Source organism: Uloborus diversus, unplaced genomic scaffold, assembly GCF_026930045.1.
Source record: "Uloborus diversus isolate 005 unplaced genomic scaffold, Udiv.v.3.1 scaffold_1041, whole genome shotgun sequence".
NCBI classification, from domain to species: Eukaryota; Metazoa; Arthropoda; class Arachnida; order Araneae; family Uloboridae; genus Uloborus; species Uloborus diversus.
In genome coordinates, this window is record NW_026557701.1 from 36,043 (window position 1) to 54,063 (window position 18,021).

Sequence of the window (18,021 nt, forward strand, 5' to 3'; positions counted from 1 at the left end):
AAGAAGAAAAACACTCTTTAGATTTATATAATCTTTATTGTGCACAATTTCTGATTTTGTCCACGAAGAAGAGCTGATGTAAGAAGAATATCAGGGTAATAAGTTCAGTATAAAAAAATTTCCGAAACATTACTGAGTTTTTCCGTGTAACATTTCGGGATTTCAATGATTTTTATCTCCTTCCTGGAAAAATCAAGTGTCATTGTCAAAACGTTTCCTGAATTGCTGCAAGTTGCACAAATACCGACTTCTTACTGCTGTGAAAAAAAAATTTTAGCTCCCAGTATAAAGATTAACTGAGTGCAGTGGTTGGAAAAACTACATTTTTTTTGTAGCGAACTACAACTACAACTACTTTGTTACAAATGTAGTTAACTACAACTACAACTACTTTTTTCAAAATGTAGCAACTACAAACTACTTTTGAAATGTAGTCGCTACTTCGCTACTTTCTAAAAAAATAAGTAAATAAAAAGCATACACAATAGGTTGTCCCTCAAAAAATTAAAGTCAATATTTCAAGTCGTATACCCTCTTGTATTTTTCCTCTTGTGTCAAAACAATTGTGAAAAAAAGTTTCATATAATTTGCACAAGGGCAACCGGTGCCGACTTGCACCTGAAAGTGTAAAACAGTACTTGTATGCTATGCCAAATCGAAAAAAAAAAAAGAAAAAAAAAATTGTTTTAGAAACTCGAAATTTCTGTTAATAAAACGTTTCCCCAGTACCCAACACCCCACATGTACCAAAAGAACATTTATTCAAATTAAAAAACATTTAGATATGCCACACTTGACCTAAAATTTATAATTTTATTTTAAAAAATGATTTTTTTGTCAGTTATCTTTTAAAAAATTGCATATAAACTTAAATAGAATATCAAGTTCAAAAATTACTGGCGAACACATTTACAAATCAACAATTACAAACGAATAATAAATACATAATATAGTATTTTAAATGAAAATTTTAACTCAACCTGGAAAAAATCCATATCTTTGAGTACTATGTGGGAGACTTAAAAATTGCATGAAAACAAAAATTTCTATTTAACGCTAATTACCCACTTTTCTTTTCTATTTTACTGTATTTTTTTTCTTTTTTTTTCAGCTTGATAATTTCGTAAAATCTTACTTTTCTGAAAATGTGTATCCAAAACTTAATTTTTTGATGAAAATTATAAATGTTAGGCCACGTGTGGGATATCTAAATGGCTTTTAATTTAAATACATGTTTTTGAGGTGCATATGTGGGGTATAGGAGCAATGTTTTATCAACATAAATTTTTAGTTTCGAAAAAAACATTTTATTTTAATTTTGCCTAGCATTACAAGTGCTGGTTCTCACTTTCAGATATAATCGGCACTTGTTGCCGTTGTTCAAATTATAATATATTTTTTTTTTTTTTGACGTAAAAGGATAAAATACAAGAGTGTGCGACTTGAAAAATCAACTTTCGATTTTTTTTTGGGGGGGGGGGGGGACACCCTTATACACACACACCGTAAGAGGTTTGAACAAAAAACTATTGATAAATTAACTCATCAGAAGACACTGAAAAATGCCCGTTATCATACTCTCATACACTGTAATGCTGGTATTTATTGTAAGTCCTCCAGAACAGTTCAATTTTTTCCTTTTCTATAACATTTTTAGTAGCTTCTTTTTATTAGGTGAATACTGTCGAAAATTTAAGCCTCGCTAAAATATTTTTATTTTACAATCTTCGGTCTGTTCATATAAAATTCACAAAATTTTCAACTTGCGAAATCACCGCTTTCATTTTTGCGAAAATAAGTGCTTTTTTCCATATAAATATTGGTGAAATATGAAAATTACGATGACAAACTAATGGCGTCAAACAGATAGAACGTATGGCGTCAAAATGAAATGCCTGAGGTCAGCTGGTATTTTTATGAGTTTTATTTCTCATTGTATCTGATGATGTACCTTGTGTAAAATTTACGCCAGTTAAATTCGTTTGAACCTTGATTTTTTTTTCAGTTTATTTAAAAGTAGTTTCCAGAAATCGCTACAAACTACTATTTTTTGTAGTTAACTACTCACTACACTACTTTTTTAAAAAAGTAGTGCGCTACACTACAAACTACTAAAAAATGTAGCTACTACAGTAGCGTCGCTACTTGTAGCGCGCTACTTCCAACCACTGACTGAGTGTATTTATAAATTGTATCGGCTAAAGTGCGATTGCCGCCGTCCAGCCTAATAAAGTGTACAGAAGGCGCAAAGCAGGCTTTGGACTACTTAGCTTCACAAGTAATTGCAGGCGAGTGAAATTCTGTCATAGTTATGGCCATGATTGCAGTACTGCTCTTGGAGCTTTTCTTAAAACGCAGGAAGGTGCCAAACTATTGTATTATACTTACTTAAGTTTATTCCGAAGTTCTTGAGATACGAGTGGCATTAAACGGAGAGATTTCTGAATAGTTCAGGAAGCTTCCAAGATAATTACAGGAAAGTTACTGATTTTTGTAAGATAAATTACTGAAAGAAATTGGGCACATCAGCTGCCTGTTATATTAAAGGAACGTTTCTGAATCCATTTTACTGTGTTAATAAGAATTTCTTTTGTGCGTTTATCCACACATGTAGAAAAAAGGGAAATTAAATGTTATACAATGTGGCTTGGCTACGTAATTAAGGTATTTTTAACGTTGCATTTATTGCAGAAAAATATCATATCATTACTTACCTATATCACATTTCTCTCCTTCGAAACCGTTGAGACAGTGACATTTTGCTTTACTCGTGCTGCTGTCCCACGCACATCTCCCGTTGTCTCCACAAACGACGCCAAGGCAAGGATCTAGAAAAATTAAAAAATAAGTGGAAAAAAATATTAACGAAAGCCTGTTTCGGAGGAAAAAACTCTTTTGATATGAATGTTATTTACTGCATGGTGTCTATAGGCCAGAGATAAACTCTTCGAACCTTAGAGTAGTGTTTAATGGCTTGCGGGCAACTTCTACTGGGGAATCTTTAAATTCCTTGCAAATGAATGGCAAATCCATGATTTGTTTTCTAGAATTTTGAGGTTTAGGACTTATCGTTGTGCATTTACTGCAGATGTTCGAATGATGTACAGAATGATTAATACGGATGAAAGTCAACGTGACTTGCAAAGAATTGTATGGAAAATTTCTAAAAATGAAGAAGTCATGACTTATAGACTATGCACTGTAACATCTGGTACAGTCATGGAAAAAAAAAACGAAACACTTTTAATTATTTGGCAATTATACATGTTAGAAAGGAAAGAATGGTGTCATCCGACAGGGTTTAAAGTCTTCTTTAAAACTACGTAGGTTAAATTTAAAGGGACCATATACAAAGTAAAATTTGCACTAAGTCTTGATTTTTAAATAGGAACCCCTATTGTTTGCTACATAATTATGTTTAGACAGCAAAATGCAGCCTGGGTACGAAATTTCATTGGATTCCGTACAGTAGAAAGAGAGTTATTAACGAAAAACGATTTAAGGACCGTCTCCACATTAAAACGCTACTTTCAAGGTCACTGCTTATCAAGTAGCAGAATGTAAATTAAGAAAAAAGCGAGCTCAATTTATGATTTTTTAAGTTCACTTTTTTTTCTTGTAATTCCATACTTTTTGCTCGATAATTTTGCGCCGCAAAGCGATTTAAGGTCGAAAACTTTTTTTTTTTTTTTGAAAGACAGTAAAATATTTACTCATTTTTGTCTATCTGGATCAACCTTAGAAAAACGAATGGGAACTGTCGGATCCCTCGTATAGATCGTTGTGTATTAAATTGAATAATGACTAATTGAAAGTAATGGAATTTTTGGAATTTTCATAATATGAACCTATTGGATTGCTTATTTAATCATTCAGATGTGTAATTATCAGATGTGTAATTAATCATCAGAAATGTAAATATTGAACCTTATACCTAGAAAAGTTATGTAAACATGTTTGATAATTGTATTGCACCTATGTTACTGGTTTATTTTGGAATGAATAGAAGGTCTTTTGATATAAAATGCAATTCTCGTTTTTAATTTCGCAGAACATCGGAAGAAGATTGGTACATCACAAACAAAAATATAAAAAATATGCCGCACAACGTGTGAAAACGCAGCATTAAATAGATTGGTGACTCGAGCGAAGCAAGGCCCATTTATTCCGTGAAAATTTGCTTTAAATTCATAAAAGTGTTAATCTAAAAAATAAAACAGAAACAAGAGAATATAAATACCCGTTAATAAGCAAACCCTTCAAACTCGAGCTTTATTTGGGAACATTTGGCTATTTGAATTAACACAGTGGACAAACACAGTAGTTGTTCTAGCGGCTTTATTTTAATCAAAAAACGACAATGTGTTTTAAATCCAAATTTGATGCGAAAGATCGCAATGCGTGGGATTATTAAAAACACATAACACAATCGGCGGTTTTGATTAAATATGTAATGTCTCTTAAAAGCAAGTTTGGTAAGTAATTTCTCAATGCTGTTTCTAGCAACCAGATTCGAGATGGATCCAACACGTAGTTTAAAAAGACAAAACAAGGTGAACCGAAATCAGACTTCTTGTCTTTTCTCGGTTTTTGTAACTTTGCTCTTGCAATTAGCATTATTAGATTTTGGTTTGCACACCATATACTTGCATGCGAACATTTTCTACAATAGGCTGTCGCATTTATTGTAAAACAAAGCGCAGCAAATTCACTACCGCGTCAGTCTATCCAGACGCCGCAATCTCGTCTCTACTATGAACTAGAGAGTCTGGATTCGGATATACTCGTTCTTGAGGCACAAGTCACGTCATTGAAGCTGAGAGTGCTAACAAACTGGTAAGTAAAGTAAATTTATCTGCTGTATGTTTACGGCCTCTAGATGGTAAGATAAATTTTCTTTATCCACCAGTTTGTTGGCTCTCTCAGCCTCAATGACATGAGATCTCTGGCAGAAACCCCCAAACTAAAGAACCTGTCTTAATTATTTACCCTCCCAATGCTGACTCATATCGTAAAGTTAGGAAATATATAGATGATCACGCCCTCGAATCCCACACCCACCACCTCAATGAAAATAAAAACCTTGTTATTGTCATTAGAGGCCTCCCCATTGACATCCCCACTGAAGAAATAAAATCAGAACTCGTAGATAAGCAATTTAACATTAAACGCATCATTCTAATGAAAAAAGGTAAGGACCAATCCCCAATGCCACTATTTGTGGTACATTTACCAAAAGACGACAAAAATAAAAACATCTATAATATTGAAAACATCTCTTGCATTAGGGTAAAAATTGAACCACTCAAGAGGAAAAGTGGAAGACTCATACAATGTTTTCGCTGCCAACAGCACGGCCACTCCAGTCGCTGCTGCACCAGGCCCCTAAATGTCTAAAATGCGGTGGTTTTCATCTCACCTACACTTGCACTAAACCCATAGAAGAACCACCCACATGTGCCCTTTGCTCTGGTGAGCACACATCAAACTCTCTAAACTGCCCCCCCCCCCCTCTTCGCCCAAAATTAAAAACCTCTAACTCCAATAACATCTGGTCTAATCGCAGCGAAGCGGCTAAAATTTTAAAAAATGCTAAAGTCAACGACACCACTGCCCCCCTCCTGCCCCCTCTCGATCTCCAAAGTCTTGTCCTAAATTCCTCATCCAGCAACAATATTGATACCTCCAACCCCACCCTTGCTGCTGTAAATACTATCTTCCAAAATATGATCCAAAATATGCAGGCCTTACAGGTCATCTTCACTCAGCTCCTCAATAATGGCCCAAATTAACGCCTTGCGGTTGGTTTCTTGGAATGCCTTCAGCCTCGTCTCTAAAATCTGCGAGCTTCGCGATTTTGTTGCTGACTACGATCCTGATCTTGTTCTCGTTCAGGAGACCCACCTCAAGGCCGGGACCAAAGTTCAAATCCCCAATTTTTCATGCTACAGGAATGACCGCCTCACTGGCAGGGGCGGCGGTACTTTAATTTTTCTCAGAAATAGTCTGACCCATTACGACAACCCCATCTAAACCCCCTCCCTTAAAAATACCAATATTACTATTGAATTTAACAACAATAAAATTAATGTCTGATCCATGTACATCCCCCCCAACCACAATCCCACTACCCAAGACTTTGATAAGATCACAAAACAGCACGGGAACTTTATCATTTTTGACGATCTCAACGCCAGACACAGACTTTGGAATTCCGGTCTTGAAAATAACAAAGGTCAATTTGTTTATAACTATGCCACTGATAATCACTATCATATTCTTGCCCCCTCCTCCCCCACCTATTACGACTCCCTTGCTCCCTCCACCATCGATATTGCAATCACCAACATTGATCTCCCTTACCTCATCACCACCGACCACCTTTTGTCTTCCGACCACAACCCCGTTTTCCTCACCTTCTCTACAACCACTCATCTCCCCAAGCACACCTATATCTCCAGGTCCACCAACTGGAACAAGTTCCACGACCTCCTACATCACAGCATCCAGGGAAACCCCAGACTAGAGTCTGTTTCTGACATTGATAATGAAATTCGAAATATTACCAATATACTCTACACCACCTTTGACGCCTGCACCACTAACATCCATACCTCCTCCCCCCCGCTTAGACTCCCTCCTCATATTCGTAGGCTTATAATTAACAAAAACAGATTTAAAAAGCTGTGGAGGACCACTGCTTACCCCCCCCCTCCTATAAAAATGAAGTCAACCACCTTCAAACTGTAATCAAAGACCTCATTAAAGAACACAGAACCAACTCTTGGAACTCATTCATCAAAAATCTCCCCCCTGACAACAAAACCCTTTACCGACTCTCTCGTAATTTCAGGGACCCCAAAACCCCCATCCCCCCTCACTACCCCCAACGGTACTGCTACTACTGATGAGGAGAAGGCTAATGCCTTTGCTGAGGTATTTCAAAGTAATTTCACCAATACTCTCTCCTCTCAGCTCGACAATGAAGTTACCTCCACCGTTTATCAGTACTTCTGCTCCAACTCTAACCCCCCCTCACATAACTTCTGTACTCCCTCTGACATCAATAACATTGTTAAAAACCTGCAAAACAAAAAGTCCTCTGGGCACGATAATATCACCACAGAAATGCTTAAAAACACCCCCATTAATGTCATTACCAACATTACAAAAATCATCAACAGCAGTCTACGACTCTGTTACTTCCCTAACGCCTGGAAGCATGCTATCGTCGTATGCATACACAAAAAGAAAACCAGTAGAACTAATATAAACAACTACCGCCCCATCAGGCTCCTAAGTGTTCTTGGCAAGATCTACGAGAAAATTATCAAGCATAGACTTATGGACTTTTGCACTCAGAATAATATCATACAGGACGAGCAATTTGGCTACATGCCCAATCACTCCAGTATGCATCAACTTCTTAGAAACGTACATTTTGTCATAGATGGCTTCAATAACCGCCAATACTCTGTCGGAGCCTTTCTGGATATCAGCAAGGCCTTCGACAGGGTCTGGCATCTTGGCATTATCTATAAGCTAATCAAGCATAACTTTCCCACCTACCTTGTCTTTTTGATATACAACTATCTTCAAAATAGAACCTTCCAAGTTGAACTCAGCGCCTCTCTTTCCCAGGTTCGCCCCATAACGGCCGGAGTCCCCCAGGGCAGTGCGATTGGACCTGTCCTTTTCAACATATTTATGTCTGATCTCCCCCTTCACCCACAGACCACTCTCTCCCTTTTTGCGGACGATCTTTCCATTCTCGCTAAACACTGGTCTGGAAATTTCGCCCGCAAAATGCTTCAGAATCATATCAATGTCATTGCTGAATGGTACTCCAATTGGAAACTGGACATAAATACCAACAAAACTCAAACCATCTTCTTCGCCAAGGGAAATGCCACCCACCCCAAGCAAATTCGCATCAATGGAAACGACATTACTTACTACCCCGAGGTTACCTACCTCGGGATCACCCTCGATAGCAAGATGAACTTCTCCAAGCACAAAAACAACCAAATTGACAAAACTGCTTTCCGCACCCACCAAATAAGCTCTCTTCTCAACAAGTACTCCCACCTCCCTTACAATAGCAAACGCCTTCTTTACGTAACCATTCTCCGCCCTGTCCTCACCAACGCTGTCCAAATCTGGGGGTTCACCGCTAAAAAAAACCTTAAAAGCATCCAAACCACTCAAAATAAGATCCTCAGAAAAATCAGTAATGCCCCTTGGTTCATCAAAGGAAAAGATGTTCATCGTGACGCGGGAATTAGCTCCATCTCCCATCACGTAATTCAGCTCTCCCGAAAATTTTTCGGACACCTTCACCTTCACCCTAACCCCCTCATCAGGGATCAAGCTATTTTTAATGATATCCGTTCCCCCAAGCACAAATACCCCGCTCACTGTAGACTCATTTCTTTTGACACCCTCAGCACCAAAAATAATCCCCTCCCCAACCCGCAGCTCAAGTATTGTTCTCTCCTGCCCCCCTAGCCTGGTTGTGCTCTTACCATCATAAAAATTCGCAAAACTGAAGCTGGCCCTTTTTATGGCTAATTAAAAAAATTGAAAAATCTCATAAAATGCGCTCGCGCAACAAAAAAATCATATAAAACTCTCAAAACGTTCAAAAAAGAAAAAAAATCTAAAAATTTGAAAACTAGACTTTAAGTCAAAAAAAAAAATGGAAAAATTTAAATTTCCCGCTTTTAGCCCCTCCTAGGCTTCCCCCCGATCCCTTCCACTTCACTGGATCAAATCCAGTTTTCCTCCATTCCCATTTTCTATTTCAATTTTTGTTCTTTTTTTGTCATGTGTGGCCCTGACGACGTCCTTTTTTTTTTTCCTTCAATTATTGCATGCTATGCATACCTCTCCTACTCCAACAATCTCACAACGAAGTCAGGTAAAAGGGGGTTCTCCCCCCTCCGCCTGTTAGCAATCTCATAGCTTGGCTTGGCTCGGTTAGTCCCAGTTCAGGACTATGTCATGTCTACTTACAGGATGCATCTCGTAATCGGATAATTAAGGTATTCGGATGGAATAACCGAACCTGAAATATATTGCAGTGAATGCGCGGGCCACATTCAGCTAGGCGAAGCTGGCCCGTGTTGCCCGATCTTTGCTTAAAATAAAAGATTAGATAGCCCAATTATTTCCAGTGTCATCAAGTTGGAGCCGAACATTCAGAAATTGGTTTCTGAAAAATATGCATTTAATAAATTAGACATCCAATAGTTGATAAAAATTTTATTATCATAACTTTCTTTCTTTTTCCATATTTTTCCATGTTGTTTAAAAAAGAGGAAAACATTTTGAAATTTTATTTTTGGCTTGAGAGAATGGTTTTAAAGTGAAATGCACTGCCAATGACAGAGAAAGTAAATAGAAAAATCGTATTTAAATTACAATTAAAAATAGACAAACACTCTACTTAATCTTACATCCAAATTAATGTTTTGTTAAATCTTTGAAGAAATCAAAAATAAATAAATAAATAAAAAAGTTCACAATTAGCCACAACAACTTATTTGTGTGCAGAATTCGGGCTCTAAGCTTGCGGCCCTCTACTGCGACTGAAATTTCCTCTCCTAGATCTTAACACATTGAAAATTTTTGAAACACTAAAGGACAAAAAAAAAAAAATAATAATAATAATAATAATTAGTAAAAATCATAAACTGATGTAAGCGCAAATATTTTCTATTGATCCATCTGGATAATGTTAAAGGAGAAATTTCACACTGTCGGCTTTTTTTCGGGTGCTTTTCCCCGATTTAGACATGGCAATAATTTTTCATTTTAGCAAATTACCATTAAGACAAGTCATTCATTCTACACTGCCAATTGCAACATGACAAGCAAGACAATGAGGTTTTATTGTATGTTTCTGTGAAAGAGTTGTGTATGGTGAAAGAGATGTGTATGTTATTTTTTTTTTTTTTTGAGCAATCACGATTGCTTATTGCTCTCATTTGACTGTTTTTGAGGTCCTTTGATTTTTCCCACCGCCACCCTCTGCACCATCACCGTGGACAGGCGGGCTCCTCACGCTGCTGCTCCTATAGCGAAAGCCGTCTCCAGATTGCATCCATGTCCTATACACACGCGCATACATACACAACGACACACACAAACACACACACACACACAAACAAACACACGTACATACGGACACTTACACATATATACACACAAAAACCTACACACACACACAAAACTACCCACACTTTCATGCCTTCACACAGACACAAACACACATGTCTACACACACATACCCCATACACACAAAAACACATATCCTCCCCCCCACACACACACTCGTGATTGCGAAAAACATAATTTGAATTCAAGATGTCAAAATTCAAATTATTATTATTATTTTTTTTTTTTTCAGAATTATTGTTTTACAAGAGGCAATGGCAAACGCAAGAAAAAAAAAGAAAAAGAAGTATTTTAAGTGTAGCTTTTAATTAAAAATGTTTTGCAAAATATTCTTTTATTAGGCAACGAAATAGTGTTTTGAATTTTTTACATATTGACGTTTAAACGATATCCACAAAAACTGACGATTGCAATATTGTGTTGTTCTTCTGCAGAGACAGCGAATAAATTCATACAATAAAAAAATTCATAGACGTAATTCTAATGTAGAAAAACCTATGCTTAAAAAGGAATTTTTAAGCATAGCGAGAAAACTACTGATTATTTTGGACTCAAATTTTGGATTTCCACATAAGAGCTCATCTAGATTGTTTTTCTATTAAAATTTAATATGGTTTAAGATCATATTTTTTTCAAAAAATAATATCATAATTCACAAAAAAATCTAATTTTGCATTTTAGCTGTTGTAAATGATGTTTTTATTATTGGGCCGATTCATATTTTAACATAAAAAAACAATCTTTGCCGTACCTAGTCTAGTTTTATGTGTTATGTGTAAAAATATCAAAATACGTTTTAACATTACGAGAGGGATGTTTCAAAACTCAATTCTGAAGTAACGGCTGGATCAAATTAAACAAAATTTTGTATACAAAGTTAAAAATGGATGCTGATTACAAATATGTGGAAAAAAGGGGGGTTCTCATCGAAAATTTTAAAGTTGGTGCTCCTTTTAATATGAAGACGACCCCTTAACAACAATTGATTAACATAATTATGTAGAACACATTATTCCTAAAAAAATAACACCTTACACGTGTCTCTAGTGTCAATAGTCTTCGAATACGAACGAGTGTTTCGGGTTTTTTTCCATGATTGTACATGTACAACTAGTGCACCATACCTCGCTGTGAGATGTGTCAAGCAATTAAGTGTAGATGGGAAACAGCAGTTTTCAAAAGCTTCAACCATTGTTAAGTCAGACTTCTGTATGGACGATGTTTTGACTGGCGCAGCAGATTTAGAGTCTGCGAAGGATCTTAAAGGGGAAATTATAGAACTGTTAGGAAGTTTTACGGCAATCATCCAGAGTTGATTGATACATTATCAGATGCAGATTGCTACGATTTTGATACGCTGAGTGACATGAAAACTTCAGGATTTTTATGGAATTCACAGAAGGATGTTTTTACTTTTAACTTATTCAGTGAACATCAACCTAAAGTTATGAAAAGAACTGTCTTATCTAAAATTGCACGGATATTTGATCCATTGGGGTTGCGAAGCCCCATAGTAACAAAAGCTAAGATTATTTTTCATCGCTTACGTTACAAGTAGACTTCGATGAATATCTACCTGAAAAAATGGAAAAATGGCTTGGGTTTATTCATGCCCTGAAGAAAATTAGTAACGTTTACGTCGACCGATTTGTTCTACTTGAAATTCCAGTTGTCAAGACAATTGTCGGATTTTCAGATGCTTCAGAAAGTGCGTATGGGGCTTACGTTTATATGGTACTAGCGGCTCGTCCCGACCTTGTTCGGGTTAAAAAGCGATCGACCTTTAAAAAAATTATGCAGATACTTTTAACTTAAAATTTAACAGTAAGCAACATTTTTTGTTTCGTTTTTATGAGGTTAAAAACAAATTGATTTACCCCATTTCCTAATCAAGAGACCCCTACACATAATTTCCTCTAAGCAATATAATCTTTCCATATGTAACATTCATAAGAATTTTTCATTGGGAGTTGTAATCCCTTAAGTTGGAAAAGGAAATATGCAAGGATCCTAAGGATGCAAAGAATTTTAGCCAACTGATCTGCTGCTGGTGATGTAAGAACAACACTCTTAGTCTAAAACATATTATTCCGTAGCGATTCTAATTGGGGTTGAACTCCATTGCATAGGTTAGGCGCAATAAAATTGTTGGGATATTGCCTTTACTTTTAAAAGCAAGGAGAGAAGTCCTGGGGAGTTTAGGTAGTAAAAGAAATCTTTTAAATGATGCACAGCGTAGGTGGCAAAAACTAAAGCCCTCTCGTATATCTAATGTAATTTTTTTGAGGCTTGGTTTCAGGATAAACAATGGGAATCAAATCATTCAGAGAGAATTTCCCAACTCAACGGTTTTGATAAGACATCATTTTTCAATTGTTTTTACTTACTTATAACAAAAGACTCTAGTAATGCTTACCACCATCTCCTAAACGGGCTCTTATAGCTGTTCTTGAGATACAGAGGTTGTAAAGGGGACGACTTTAATCAGACTTGAAGTGTATCTGCACGTTATAGTAGAACCCAATAATCCGAACCGCCGAAATCCGAAACATTAGAAAATCTGAACATATGTTTTAAAATTTATTGATCAAAACTGATTACAAAACTAAGAATAAAACTAAAAACAAAAAATCATAAACAAAGCCAGTAATTTTTTCAAAACTTGAAACAAACATTTGAATTGTTATTTAAGAATGAATAAAATACCTTGAATAGTTAAAACGAAATCAATTTTCATTATCAGCAAAAAAAAAAAAGAGAGAGAATTTCAGACACTTTTTTCGCAATTTTTTGAAAGTTTCACTCACATTCTGCTGTTTTATAAATCATATTTGCACTTGAAAAATGAGGGGAGGGTTGGGGGCACGGATATTTTGTTCATAGAACTCTAAAACATATTATTAAAAGCTTTAAAACAAATTTTAAGTTTTTTCCATTTCTCATTAGACGATTTGAGATATTTGTTCTATGTCTTAAACGATGTAAGAGGACTAACATTAATTACTGCAATAAGAAGTTGAGTGCAATGTTTATAAAGCTAACAATATTATTATTATTAATAAAATTATTATTTATTGTAATATAACTCACTATTACAAAAACTACAAAAAAATCTGAGTAAGTGATACGTACAATGATTATACTGAAGGTAATTTAAAAGTTTGAATTTACTAGTAATTTACACATATACATAGCATTTTCCATTGCAGTATTTACACATCAAAGTGCAGATAAGTTTATTTTTGAAGCACCCACAAGTTATTTGAGAGCAGTTGTTTTTTACACTTGCATGACATAAATTCGCTTTAAGCACTTGAAACTGCGGGGAAACTCAAACAAACAAGAACGTGTTTCTCGTCAATTACTGTAAACCCCAATCATGAATTTAAGTTCAGGCTTAATTTTTAAGCATGCTCCACTGATATCTACCTTGATAAGCAATAATATAAGTTGCATAAGGGTTTCAGTTGTGGGTGATAACTTCATCATTCATCTTTGTTTGCTGGTGGAAAAACATTTTCTAGCTTCATTTACGGACGGAAGTTACATGAAGACGAGTAGCAAAGATTCGCTCAGATATTTGAAATTTGTAATTAGGTTTTTTTTTTTAGGTTGGGATAGGTATAAAAATGCACCAATCAAGATAGTCTTTCCATCTTTTAAATGTCGTCACTTTTCCTTGACCTGCAAAAAAAGAGGTCGCGTCACATCCTGAGAATGAGTGGAACCCTCTTTGAGCAACTGCTTTTTTCTGACCGAATTTGTGATCAAAATCTTGGACTAGTATTAGTCGAAAGTGTTTTCCAGCTACAAATTTAAGCTCCATCTTCTTTCTCCGTTTTTTGTACTGCTCACGAAAGTAGGATATGCCTAAAATGACAGCGGGGGCCAACAGTTCTTAGTCATATACTTCTATATCCTCTTTCAGCAGATTCCAAAACATGTACGAAGATCCTACAATCAGCTTCCTCATGATTTGATGGAGCTAGAGCTGTTGTATTCAATGAAAATCACTGTCGAATCATTAAGAGCAATACAAGATGGTATAAGCAGTACAATCATGAAAACCAACTTTGTATTCTTATCTGCATTCCGGAGGAAACTGATCCAGTTCTCAGGAAGCAAATCATTTTGTCCAAAATTATATCTTTCTGCTATTCCTCTTATGCGTCTTGCATTTGTATTCTGAATAGACTTCAGATACTCCAACAAAAATATTTCGGTCCTAGGTCGTTTCATGTAAACAATGAAAGAACCATCATAGACAATAGCATCACAATGTATCATTGCACTTATTCTAAAAAATTGGCATTCATCATTTTCATCTTCAGCAACCCTTCTCAACTCGTTTTCGTCTTCTCTCGAGTAGTCTTCATCAGTTGGAATACTGTTACTTAATTCATTGAGCAGGAATGTTAATAACTAGACCTTTTTCCCGTTCAAAGAGCTCCATTTATTGAAATCGATGGAGGGTGAGGATAATTTTCATAGAGGAGAAATTCATTCAGGTTTAAATGTACAATATTGCAAATAATGAAAAGCTTTCAAAATGAATCTGCATCGAATTTTAATCTTTTCATTAAACAGACTTACTGGTTTTTCTGTAAAAATGAAAGACTAATAAGGTTTTTTTTCACCCGTGAGTATGAAGTGACTTTTGAGTCACAATTCTTTTCTCTGTGAATTTGTTGTAACTGTTTCTTTCTCAACTTGACCAATCTTCATGAATTGTTCCACCTATTCTTTGTCTAATGCTATATTCGTCTCTAATGAGAACAATTCTTTCGATGCTTCTAAAAATGGATTTCAATGTGCAGCTATTTCTCTTCAAGGCCTAACTCATCAAGACCTTTCTTGACAACAGGCTTTGGAAACTTAACATTTCTTCATTGCGCATATACAGCGTTTCTTTAAACGAGTCGAGGTGTAACTTTTTCGAAATGTGTAACTAAATCGATAACTTAAGCATAATAACTGTAAGCATGGTCCAATTTAATTACAGAAGACGGGTTCATTGTCTTTTTTACTACAAACATTCCTTCTTCGATGGCTTCGTGTACGTCTGGAAGCTTGTGGATTAAAGAAGATCTTTTACGAAAACTGGTTACCAGGGAGCATACTTAATAAAAAGTACATGTACATCGTTTAGTATAGCGATAAAATGCGAAGAAAAACGCAGAAGCAACTCCTTCAAAGTTTCAGTAGAGACATTAAGGCTCGTTGAAAGCTGTAAACTATTCAACATTAACATTAAAAACCCCAGCTTTAATGCGGTGCTCCAAAATTTGAATGTTGGGGGATGGTGCTTTCTTTCTCAGATTTTTAAGGTATAAAAACTTCTCTGTCAAAAGTGTCTTCATTGCATCGATGTGAATCTTTTTGTATGTAGTAGTTAGAGACATTTTATTACACACGTCAGGTATGTTTTTTTCTCATAAAATGAGTAAAAGCTTACTAGTGATCAATTGGGTAACGAAGAATTAACAACAGCAACAATAGTAACAATAGTAATAAGAAGAAGAAATTTAAAATTCAAACTTTGTATTTGTTTCTATTAGAAATATGTTGTCTTGACATTAATTTCACCCATTTTCCTTCAAGTCCTCATTCTCTTATACCCTTTGGAAATAGTTTCGATTATGCGTGCTCAGTCATAAAAAACGAGGTGCATCATGGTTGGATAATTGGAAAGTTCAGGCAATTAGAGTTCGGATAACTGGAACTCTACTTTGATACAATCCTAATAAAATGTATCTTTAAATTCAGAAACCAGTAATTATGTTATGAGGGTGGAAAATTCAAATCTGAGAATTTATCATTTAAAAATATCGATTTTTTAAAAAAACCACTTTTTGTGAAGTTATTTCTCAAACTAGATGGTGAGCTTCAGAATGGAGCTTTAAACGGTAAAAAATATAACTAACATCTATGGAGTAATACAACCAATGATTTAAAAAATAATAATATTTTTTTTTTAAATCGCCATTTTTGGTTTTGGAAAAAAATGGCCGCTAGGGGGGTTTTGGGGGGATTTTGGACCTGCCTAAAATATTTGAATATACAATGACTACAAACATGCTAAGTTTCAAAATATTATCGCAAAATGCAATTTCTTCCCCCGTAACCCCCCGACTAGTAGGGAAAATATTGCATGTTCTACTAAAAGGTTAGTCTTTCTCATTCAAGGGATGCCTTGCGTGCTCGCTTTCTTCGGCCTCTACTTCTACTTCACACGCCTCTACTTTTTATCCTAGCAATTTCTTTCTATTAGGATGTCTGTAACCTATATTGCCTAAATATATCGTTTTAAATGCTTGAATGCGGTCATCATAAAGAATATTTCTCCAAATAACTTTTATATTTATTTTTTTCCGCTTGGTTTATTTCTTTCCTATCGAATATTCCTTGTTCGTAATTGTTTGAACTTGCAACATTGAATGAACAGTAATTATGTACAATTACTCTTTAAGTTGATAATTTTCTAAACTAAATGTACTTCAGTGTACTTTTACCTTTCATCAGGAAATGTTTCTCATTTCGATTTTAGTATGAATAAAAACGTTAAAGAATAGCCCGAAAAGCATGCAAAGTTACAACTTTTAAAGAAACACGGAGTATTATCATGTATCTTCACTGCTTGAATTCAAGGACTAATTTGCCCGATGTGAATCTTCGTTATTATTCGTTTAAATAAATTTAGAAGTATAAAAATGATTTGAAATGTCCAAGGCTAATGAACTGCTTTACACCGTATCCTCTGCGGCCTCAACCACGTGTTAAAGCTTTAGCGAATCTTATTCTGACATGATGGTGAGACTTTTTTCCGTTAACGTGTTTTCATCCCTTTGCATTTAGTTCAAAGAGAATCTTTAATCACTTGTTTGTTACCCATGCGGAACAACCGTTGGATGGTTTTACGTTTAAAACAACAAAGCAGTACAAAACATAAACTGGTAGCGAAGACAAACTATTGGTTTAAAAAAGTAGTATAAATCAATTTTTGCATAATTCATAGCGTATGTCACTCAGTAAGAACGAACTAATCATATAGTGAAAAAAAAAGTCGAATAGATGCAATGGTTCCGGAGATTACCTCGAACATATAAACATACAAAAATCCTATCTCTCTCTCTCTTTATAATATTACTAGCACTACCCGCACAGCGACGCCCGTGCTAAAAATTTAATGGAAGTCCGTTGAATAAAAACAAATTGACGCCCCCTCCCCCTCTAATGTGAAATGATCATTTTTCTGCGTACACACCTTTTCAAAAAAAAAACTAGTTAAGTTTGTTTGGAAGTTAAAACTTTTCGTCAAATCATTAAACTAGATTTACAGTTGCTTTAAAACCTTATTTTGCGAGTGAAGCAGTTTTTACTGCAATTTAAATCATTTCACCAAACAAAAAGCATCAAATAATAGCTTTCATATGTAAAAATAATTCCGCAACTCTATTGTTTATCGCAAAACTTGCCCGGCAGCAACCACGCTATCAAAATTGATCCGTCTAACGAAAAAAAAAACATCCCGTAGAACATTCAAAAATCGTAGTCAGAAACAAAAAGAAAATGTCGTACATTTCACTCGGATTTAAAAAAAAATTCAAAAGTTTCTTTTCTTTCAAAAAAAATCGCCAAAACAATGAACTACATTAACGGTCTGTAATTTGGTCCAACTCAAAAGATAGGATGGTTTTTATAGTTTTTTATTGAAAATACAATGTTTATTATACATTAATAATGTGTATTGATTATTTGGTTCTGTAAATTCTTACTAGATGGGGCTGTAAGTTGATTCATCCTCAAAACTTTTATTCTTACGTTAATTAAAATTTACAAATG